This window comes from Castanea sativa, chromosome 2, assembly GCF_040712315.1.
Source record: "Castanea sativa cultivar Marrone di Chiusa Pesio chromosome 2, ASM4071231v1".
NCBI classification, from domain to species: Eukaryota; Viridiplantae; Streptophyta; class Magnoliopsida; order Fagales; family Fagaceae; genus Castanea; species Castanea sativa.
In genome coordinates, this window is record NC_134014.1 from 3,132,088 (window position 1) to 3,142,898 (window position 10,811).

General features: G+C 34.9%; 1 long non-coding RNA gene and 1 pseudogene across 1 annotated transcript; both read right to left on the bottom strand.

The window, feature by feature from the left end:
- Positions 1-887: 887 nt before the first annotated feature.
- On the bottom strand, positions 888-1,579 carry LOC142623257 (uncharacterized). Its single transcript, XR_012842088.1, has 2 exons — positions 1,314-1,579; positions 888-1,098 (listed from the first exon to the last, which is right to left on the bottom strand). It is a non-coding gene; the product is annotated as an uncharacterized LOC142623257 (long non-coding RNA).
- A 2,150-nt stretch (positions 1,580-3,729) lies between these two features.
- On the bottom strand, positions 3,730-6,867 carry LOC142624313 (uncharacterized; annotated as a pseudogene).
- Positions 6,868-10,811: the final 3,944 nt, after the last annotated feature.

Consider the following 10,811-nt stretch of genomic DNA (forward strand, 5'->3'; position numbering starts at 1 on the left):
TTTTTGTGTTTGATTGCCTTTAGTAACAACTCTAACTAACTGGTCACTAATTGTTTGTTGGAGATAACTTACCTTGTAATTGCTTGTGAATTCCACTTGATTAACGTCACTTGTCATTCATTTGGACTTAATCCCTAATTTAATCATTTTCAACCTAGCAGTCACGTGAAACTCATTTCCTACTTGGCCTTGCCCTGTTCTATTCTGCCACGTATATTAGGGTCCGTTTGGATAGAACTTATTGCTGAAAACTGAAAACTGAAAACTGAAAACACTGTAGCAAAATAATTTTAAAATGTGTGAATAGTACCGCGGGACCCATTTTTAATGAAAAAGTTGCTGAAAAGTAAAATTTGTGGGTCCGTAAACAATGCACGAATGCACTGTTCACAGAAAATTGGGTCAACACTTGCGGCTGGAGGAAAAAAAAAAAAAAAAAAAAAAAAACACAAAACGCGGACGCAGAAACGCCTATCCAAACTCCACCTTATTCCTTTCATTGGAACCTTTCATTTTGAGTTTTGACAATGAAGAGGATTCTAAATTCCTTTCCATCGTATAACCTATTTTGAGTGATTGATTAATCTCTCTTCATGAAAAAAGTTGGTTTTGTTTTTGTTTTTTTTTTTTTTTTTGTTTTTTACCTTTTGTGTTCACTAATGAGAGGGCACATGTGGACACCTCCCAGTTTTTTGCAAATTAATGTCCAAGAGCAAAATGATCATTTTACATGTTTTGAAAATTCTGTCGACTAACAGTTAGAGTTTTTTTCCCTAGTACTCCTTACTAATAGTTCATCCTCTAGCATCTTAAATGACTTAAAGAATAAATAGATATAAATAAATCCATCACTTTTGTTAGGAAAAAAAAAGAATTCAAGGCTTCAATAACATAACAAAAATGTAATTTTATTAAGAAATTTCTAATATTACTTTGAGAATGTGACATGGCTATCAATGAAGAAACTATCTTTTTACATATACCTCTTCTCTCAAAGTATCGCCAAAGTAGACTAAATGGACCAACAACCACGGTGGAATTGTATGCGTATGTTTCGTGGTCAGCCCCATCAATCGTCTGGTTTGTGTAGTTAATTGACTGGGATGGCCGAAAAATATAGGGGAAAAAAATTACTACCTCTTCCATACAATATGTACAATAGTTATATGATTCTATGATAGCTCAAAATAAATAAAACTGCTTTACATTTAAATACCTTGGGGGTTACGATTACTATTTTTGAGAGAAAAATCATAGTACTTTTAAATTTCGAAACAAATAGTGTGTTGGAGATAAGAATAGAAGCTAATTACCATCGAAATTGGTGGTCATCTTGTTGGTTCCATGGCGTCCATTTCCTTTAAGACTACTCTTAATGCCCTGCGATGCAACCTTTGGGACGAGTTTCTCGATAGTGAAATCATTCATGATGGCCTAGGAATATGAAAGTCATGAAATGAAAGGCTGAAAAGTGGAGGGTGATTTGCTTTCAAATTCCTAGGCCATCACGGGTGATTTCACTAACTGTGGAGGGAGAGGAGACTAGAGGATAAGGTGCGGAACAAGAGGCTAGGAAAGTTGTATTTATCCCTTCTTCTGTTTTAAAATATGAATTTTGCTAAGAAATGCTCTAATAGTAGTGGTTAAGACACCTTTAATACTTTTATTGAATAATGTTTTTAGACATTTAAAAAAAGAGAGTCAAACTGTAATAAATTTATGTGTATAAACTAATAAATCATTAAAATGTGTATTTAATTTATTTATTGAAAAGTGTGCATATAGCTCATAATTGAGCATTTATTAATTTTTAATGTGTGTTCTTAAGACACTCATTAACAAAGGTTTGACTTAATTCCGGTATTTTTTTAATGAACATTTTCTTTTATTTTAAATAACAATGGCAAGTAGTAGTGAGTTTTGATCTCCACATTTTATTTAGTTAGTAGATGATGTTGTAGTTTCTCATTAAAACAAAAGGAGATTCCAATTAAAAAAGTACTGGAGGTAAGTCAAACCCTATTAACAAGACCCTTAAAAATATTCCTCTCATTTTTCCATATTATTTAAAGGGTCCGGTTAGTAGACCATTTTAAGAATATTTTAATACCACTTTCATAAAAATAATTTAGTGACTTTTTTTATTTTTCCTATAAAATGTTTCTAAAAAAGGCATCTGTTATTTATTTTTATTTTTTTTGAGATAGTTATAATATACTAGTAATCTTGCAATATGGACCATTTCTTTTCTAAACTTCCAAACACTTTATTTATAAGAAAGTGTCAATTAAACTACAGTACTCTTTGCTAATATATTTTTGGGAGAGATAGGTAAGAACCAAGAACTACCATTCAACACAAAACTATTGGCACAAGCTAAGTACTTACTACTTAGTACTTTAACTAATAGTCCTATGTAAAACAGGAAAAGTCCCCCAAAAAAAAAAAATAGTAGTATTCATCATGTAGCTTCACAATGCATAATTAAACCGCGAATCTAGCATGATTATGTTGAAAATTGCAATAAACAAAATAAAGTAAATAAACAAAAAGGAAATGGAAAAGTCAATAATAATAATAAATTAATAATAGAGTCTGCTGACAATAAAAACAATTTTTTTGGTCATTTTTTCTTTTTCTTTTTCTTTTTTTCATTACTTTTCTTATTCGTTTTTTTTTTAATTAGTCTTTTTCTTATTTGGTTTTTGTCATTTTATATTACCATCAGTTTTCAGTTTTGCTTTTTTGTTTTTTTTTTTTCTTTGGTTTTTGTCTGGCACTTCTCATTCCTTTTTTTTTCTTAATATTTGGTTTGATTTTTCTCCCTATTTTCTTATTTGGTTTTTTATTAATAGGGGCATGAAATTAAATTTATACAAACAATATTTTTTATCCTCTTATTTTTCTTCTTAATCAAATAGATGAGTTTTACATCTTTCAACTTTTCCATCTTCCCAACTAAATATATATGGGAGAACTAAGGGCTTGTTTGTTACACAATCTCAAATTTACATTTTTACATTTTAAACAACTTTACACACATTTCCACACATTTTTTCACCCACACAAATTTCAAAAACTACAAAAATTTCATCTCAAACTACTCTACCAAACACCCCCTAAATCTCTTTTATCCTCCCACTTTTATATCAATTTCTCATTTTCTATCCTCCTTTTTCACCCCTCCAACCAAATAGACCCTTAATCTTAATTATTATCAAAAGAACATATAATTAAAAAAAAGTTAAATAATCGTTAAATTTTTAAGCTTATATAATCTAAAGTCACTAAATTGAAGCCTTTAAGCCTCAGCCTCAGTCTCATGAAACAAGGTAAAGAGCAATTGAAATTGTGAAACATATTTACATAGAGTAAAACATAAAAACTAAAAACTAAAGAAACAAAAAAAAAAAAAGGCAAAAATGTAGATAAAAAATCCCTCAAAAAAAAAAAAAAGAGGATCAGCCCTTGTGACCCACAACTGAACCTAACTTGTCGTTTCAATAGGGTACAGGTTGACTCTTTCTTATCGGTCCAAAAATCCATTACCAGATCAATATCTTCTCTTGGGCTTTGGGTCCATTTTTAATAAGTATAATCTTTTAGTTGCTAAACAAGCTACTGAACAACTTCCAGTGTTGGAATCGCTAAGGCAGAAAGAAACCAATTAATCAAGTTCATTTCTTCCAAATAAAAATAAAATAAATTTGTTTCACTATGCTAAAGTCTTAGCCAGCTAAATATTGTAGAGAATTTATTCATGCTAATTCAAGGTATATTTACAATGTTCATAATTGATAATTCGACTCTCCTCAACCTCAAAATATCTATACAGAATCACAGCTGTAAGGCCAAAATATAGGCTTCTTATGTTCCCTGACATGGACAGTCACTTCTCTGAAATGCATGTACTCCAGGCTATCCAACACGGTGGGAAGCTTTTTTTATTTCATTTTAAAATAGCGTTATCCTTTGGCAAACCAAAGAATGTTAGTTAGATAGGTAAAAAGTTCTCTAGATGCAGTAAGCATCAGCAACTCCCATTTTTTAGCTTATATCAAAAGAAAAGATTGATATGGTGGATTCCAGTTTGGGTCAGAGACATCACATTTTCTGGTTTACGTTTTAAGATCACACCTTCATAGATACCAAAACATCTGCAAGGCACGTTCACAAGTGTTGGGCTGTCCAATCAACTGCAAAATTCTCATCATCACTGGATGATTCTTCACACCTGGACTCCTTGGCAACACCCTCAGATGCTTTTCTACGTTTGACAGACCTGGCAACCTGCAGTTCCAATTTCTTCTTCTTCAACATTTCCACTTTCTCCCAATAGGTTCTGCAAAAAAGGAAATTGAATGAAGAAGATTGGAGACGCAGGATGTGAAAATTTGACCAACAATCACACAGCTGAACTTACTTCTGCTCAACAGATTCAGCCTCTTCTATCGTTTCAGCAGCATCAATCTGCAGTTACAGTTGAAACAATAGGAAAACAATTTTAAGTTTCAAGTGTGGATAGATAACATGGAAAAATAGAATGCAGAAGTGAACAGTTCAATTATATTTTAACCCTCACCTCCTCTTCCTCAAAACGGTCATCCACCTCCTGCAAGTCCTCTTGAATCAACTTTTCGAATTCCTTGTACTCCTCTCTAATCACAACACCAAACAAATTTTCAATGTTATGGTGTGTTCCATGTCATTAGAGAAAAAATATGAAGTAATAGAAAAGAATTTGTTGCATTTGAAACTTTGCCACAGACAAACAGACCACACCATATTCTGCTCTAAATTTATTGATGAATTGGAGAAACCTCCATGAGGTTTAAAATAATATAGCACCAACCTACAAATACCGCAATAGTCAGACCTCAAACAAATGGGTCTTCTTTCCTGTGGTAGCTCGTTTGTTAGCCTATCGCAAAAATTAACTTTAAGAATCGGGTCTAACTTTGTGATTTACTAGATGGGTAGGCAACACAATATGCACATTAGATAACTTAGTTATCAATGCAGCTGGTTTTGATATCAAATTAAGAATATTTTCGATAGTAATACTACCATAGATATTGGAGAACCATACAACTGAAAGTCCAATTCTTCGATTTGTGGTCTGCAGCAGCATTGGATAAGATTTAATCATAGAAGATCTCATAAACAGGAGGTGAACTAACCTGATTTGTACTCCAGCAAGTCTATGTATTTATAATTCACTATGGAATTTTATATGGATGTCCAAATGGTGATTTACATATGTTCTTATTTGATCTAACTAATTACATAAAATCCTTGATCAAAACAGCTACTAACCAAGACAATACCTTGCAATATTAGCCACCAATTTAAGTCATCCAAGCAGCAGAGCCCATCAAGACAATGATGATATTTATCAGTCATACTAGTTGAAGGACAAGAAAAGGAAAAAAAGGAAAGGGCCAAAAAAAATGAAGAAGTCATAAGGCCCCCAAGTAATTATTTCCCCAAAATAACATCAAAGGCAACCACTGAAAAGACCTCTTTGCATTACAGGACTTTTCTTAAAACTACCTGTAAACTCTGTCGCAAGTTGATAGAGAACCAATATTTAAAGCAGATAAAATAAAACAAAGGGAAAAATTACAATTATAGTAACATTTGACTTGAATAGAAGAGAGAATGAAGATGCAGAGATAACAAAAATGAAGGAACTTACTTGATGTCTGGCTTAACAGGCTTTATGCCACGTGCACGCAAGTCAGCATCCTTGTTATCAAAGAAGCCTTCAGGTAGAGCTCCCTTTGCTTGATTGATTTTAGAACCAGCAATCTCTTCTGATGTTGATGTACGCTCCCCAGCGGGCAGGATATTTATTGCCTTTCCAAAATTACCATTAGGCAGTCTATCTATTTCACTCACCAAGTTTGAACTCTCCTCTGGTAGAGCAGGAGCCCAGTCTCTTTGTATATATCAGTCTCCACTGACTTGAGCGATTCCCTTCCTAATAGTACATTAATAAGTAAATAGAATCCCTTCCTATCAGTAAATAATCACAATTCACAATCAAATTAAACTAAGGGAATAAATAAATAAATGCCTATTTTGGCCCCTAAATTAAAAAGTTTCAACCAAGTCTCTATGATATTCAAAATGGTTAATTACACTTTACCAACTTATGGTTTGTGTCAAGTTTGAGTTGCCAGCCAATGTATAAAAAGTTGCGCATTACCCACCTGAGATCACATCGTCTAATGTTTTTTCCGGCCCGAATTGTTAAAATTTGTATGTGCAAAATCAAATGCCTTTAAAAGAAGTACCAGAAAATACAATAACAAACTCATTAAAAATCTGAATACATTAAACTTCCAAACCAAAAGCAAATACAATTAGACCTTAATTGAGTTGAGCATATTAAACCACAGCTTGACTACTCAAACTTGATCCAAACCATGAATGGAAAGTGTAATTTCCCCAAGCTAAAAAAAAATTCCAATTAACTCCTTCCATCCCCATCTGTTTAGAAACCATGACAGAAATTGCTGACTTTTTTGGCTATTCAAATCAACAGAGTAAAAATACCTTCTTTCTATTAAAAATGACACACCGGTGAAAAATATCCCAGTGCAATTTAAGTCATGGTTCTTAAATAGATTTGAATAGAAGGACTTGATTATTAGCTTTTGAATGATGCAGATAGCTACCCACTTTTAGTTAGGTGTGTCAATTCGGGTTAGCATGTCAGGTTCGGGTTATGTCGAGGTAGGAGTATTCGACTAAATGCCTCAACTCAAATCCAGCCCATTAAATAATCATGTCATGGTTCTTCAACTCTAACCTGACCTGTTAATGAAGCGGCCAGGCTGACAGAAATGTGACATAACCCATTTCGAACTGCTTAATATTTAATATAAGATTCATATAGAATTAAGTTCTTTACATCTCGAAAGCAATGCATGCACTTCAAGTCTTCAACCCACGTTCAAAATAACATAGTTCAACAAAAATATAACATCAATCTAGAAATAAGATCTTTACACACCAAAAGAAGTGCATACACTTCAACCCAAATTCAAAATAACATAGTTCAACAAAAATATAAAATCCACACAACTTGATCGTATTGAAAGAGTTAGTGCAAACAGTAGACTGTTCATGACTAGGGTTTATAAAATTTCAATTTACAATTATATCATTTTGTAATTATTCACTTTTCCTCTTAAGTTAAAAATATAGGTTGGATATGAAAGGTATTTGAAAAATCTAAAATAAAATGAATATTTATTTGCTGTACGAGTTAAACGGGTTGTGTTGAATGGGTCATTTTGGGTTGACACAAATAAATTGGCGTGTCAAATGTGTTTATTGCTAGTCACGCGGGTTGACCCGCTTATGACACGTTTCTTATCGTGTCACTTACGAGTCGACTGGTTTATAACCTAAACCCATTAAGATCTAACCTAACCTACAAAAACCCGTGTCATGTTCATGTTGTATTCGTGGATTGAGTCAAACATTGACACCCCTACTTGTGGTGTGTCCACACATGCATTTAATTTAAGGACAAAAGCCTCTCTAATGGAAAATGATAGGACTAATAAAGATCCTCCCGGCGAGTTACACATGTTAATCATAATTAATGATAACATGTGTAACACGCAGGGAGCTCTTTATGAAGTGGCGAATATATTTCTCAGCCAAAAAAAAAAAAAAAAAAAAATTCTATTCATACTTTTTTAAACTAACATGTTTTATCTACTCTAAACAAAATATTGAACTCTCTAGCTTGAAAATCTCAAAAATTTGGTTGAACAAAAATAATCTTGGCCTCCAAACTTAATCATTAACCTTTTAAAAAAATGGAAGCCCAAATAATAACAATAAAAATTATAGAAATTCTATGGATAGAACAAAATCTCATAACAATTATACAACACCCTTGTTTTTAATTATGCGGTGTCTAGTCTAATATTTTATTATTTTATTTAGCCTATGAGGGACGAAGACCTCATTAGTCATGAATATATTTGTGACAATTTGTTGTACCCTTATCACAAAAATTAAGCCCAAACAACAAAAAGATTGGGTCAAATAATAACAAATGAACAAATATTCTACACAAAGCTCATTCAAAAACAAAAAATAAAAACCTTTAATCATAAGAGATACTGTGATTGTGAATTCTCCCCAGCGGCATTGGCAGCTCTGCTTTACTTGGCTTTGCCTAGAACCTTACCTAGAACCTTACCATACTGTGACTGTGAATTCTCCTCACCGTGTTAATATACACGGTTACTGTAGCTCAGGGATGAATTTACATAATTTTGCATATTTTTACACCTATTAATGTGGGAGTTTTTTTGTTCAAAATGTGTAAAATTGGTAGTTATTTTTATTTTAGAGGATTTTAGAGGGACTAATGTGGATGCTCTTACAACATCCAAAGATGCCTTTTAAGCTAAATTTACTCTACTCTACTTTATTCTACTCATCTCTCTCTCTCTCTCTCTCTCTCTCTCTCATTTGTACAGTTGGGAGGCTGACGAAGTTAATTGTGAAAATGTGTAGTTGGCCATTGGTTTCAATGCAACGTCATACGAATGGGAAAAGGATCAAGATCCAACAGCAGAACCAGCGAATTCACATTGAACCAGTCTATTCTACTCCTCGCTCTCTCTCTCTCTTCCTCAATCATTTGTACCGTTGGGAGGCTGACGAAGTTAATTGTGAAAATGTGTAGTTGGCTGTTGGTTTCAATGCAACGTCGTACGAATTGGATAAGAGTCCAAGATCCAACAGCAGAACCAGTCTTTGTAGTGGTTGTTGAACGTTTAAATGAAAAGACAACATTAATAAAGGTGATGTCATCCAGGTGACATCAGTCAGTAGAAAGCCTTATGACATGGATACGTGGGAATACGGGAAGAATGCAAAATGCATTCATATCATTTGTCTAAATTTGTCTGGATATTTTAACATAAAAGTCTATTTTATTTTATTTACTCAACTACTTTTACAAAACAACTGCATTAGACTATGCATGAGGCTATTCCTTGAGTTTCACTTATTTTCAATATTTTTTTAATAAAAATTTTATTTTATTTTAGTAAAAAATTTTCACATCATCTACTAATTAAATAAAATGTAAAGATTAAAATTCACTAGCCCTTGTCATTGTATATTTACTGTTGAAGCAGAATATCGTCAGTTGAGGAGGGTTCGTCCAGATGAATACCAGTCGGTGGTAGTCCGTCCAGGTGATGACTGTATCACTCCAGTCGGTGGTAGTCCGTCCAGGTGATGACTGTATCACTCCTGCGAATAAGACAGAAGTTTCTTTACTCGGTCACCGGTGTGGTGCCTGCCACAATACCTCCGATGCCAAAGTTAGCACAAAAAGAAAATAGAGTTTTTATGAAGGAATTACTTTGTTCTCCATACAATTGTGTTTTTTATGTGGGTGGTGCCTCTCCTTTATATACCTTTTTTTTGGTGTTTAGCCGTTGTGGCATTAATTCCTGGCTTAATGGTGCTCCTGGCCGAGTAATGGTTCTTTAATATGTTTCCAACGGTCTACCCAGCTGGCGTCGTAACCGCTCGAGGTATTACTGCCAGCATTGAATCATTTTGATGCCTTCGTCAGTGACGTGGCAATATTTTTCTCGTCATGGGGGTATAGGTCGTCTGTAGCATTATACCCGTCTGTGAGCCATTCTCGTCATTCCCATCAGATGCCCCCGGATCATGTGGTCGACGTGACACGTCACGTCATCCACAGAATGCGAATCGTTCGAATACGTCGTCCACAGAATGCGAATCGTTTGAGCTGCAGATGACTTTTGGGGTTTCGTGCTGTAATAAAGGCGTAGTGGCGGCGTCATTCTGGTTGTTGCCACGTGGCGCTTACTGGTGGGTGCAGTTACTGTTTCTTTTGTGCGACCCTTGGGTTTCCCGCTGATTTGCGGTTTTTTTTCTGGGCTTCGTTTAAAAACTCCCTCTTTTCCTTTTCTTTTTTGTTTCTCATCTTCTAAAATTCCCTGTTTGTGCTCTTTCCTATCTCTTCGATTTTCTCTGAGAACTAGTGCGCATTCTCCATTTTTCCAAAGCTGGTGCAAGGCAGGGTTCTCTAGCTTCTCTATCCGAGGTATGTCCTTCCCCTCTCGATCTTTTCTTTCTTTTTCCTTTTCTTTTCTTTTTCCCCTCTTTTTTTTTTTTTAAATAATGAGATTCTGATGCCCCTTTTTTCCCTCTTTCCTTTTTTTTTTTTTTTTTTAGCTTCTTTGGTCGTTCTATGATAGATAGTTCTGAGGTTTGGGCTATTTTTCCTTCGGTTTCTTTCCTTTTCGCGCGCTTAGGAGGGTTTGTAGGAGTTTCCCCAAGCCTTGAGGGTTTTGTCTCAGAGGGTAACGGTTTGGGAGTAGTGGTGGCCAATTTGTTGCCATTGCTTCGTCTATCCGTCAATTGGTTGGGGAATTTGTTAAGGGAGTGGGTAGAGATGTCTGAGGTGAGGACTAGTGAGCTCGAGACCGGGTTGTCATCTAGTGACGACCCAGTGGGGGAAGATACCGCCGTCTCTTCCTTCCGGGAGGTCAGGGCTTTCCACGCCCTTAGAGAGGTATGTGGGCTGGATTCTGAGACTCTAGGTCGATTTAGGGAAAGATTTCAGTTCCCGGAGCGGGTTAGGGTTCGTTTGCCCACCAAGGAGGATCGGGCTTGTCATTCTTTCCCTGGGGAGGTCTGTTTTTATGAGTCTTCCTTTATCTGCGGGTTGAGGCTCCCGGTCCATCCCTTTTTTATGGAGTTGTTAGATCGTTACGGCATTGCTCCGGGGC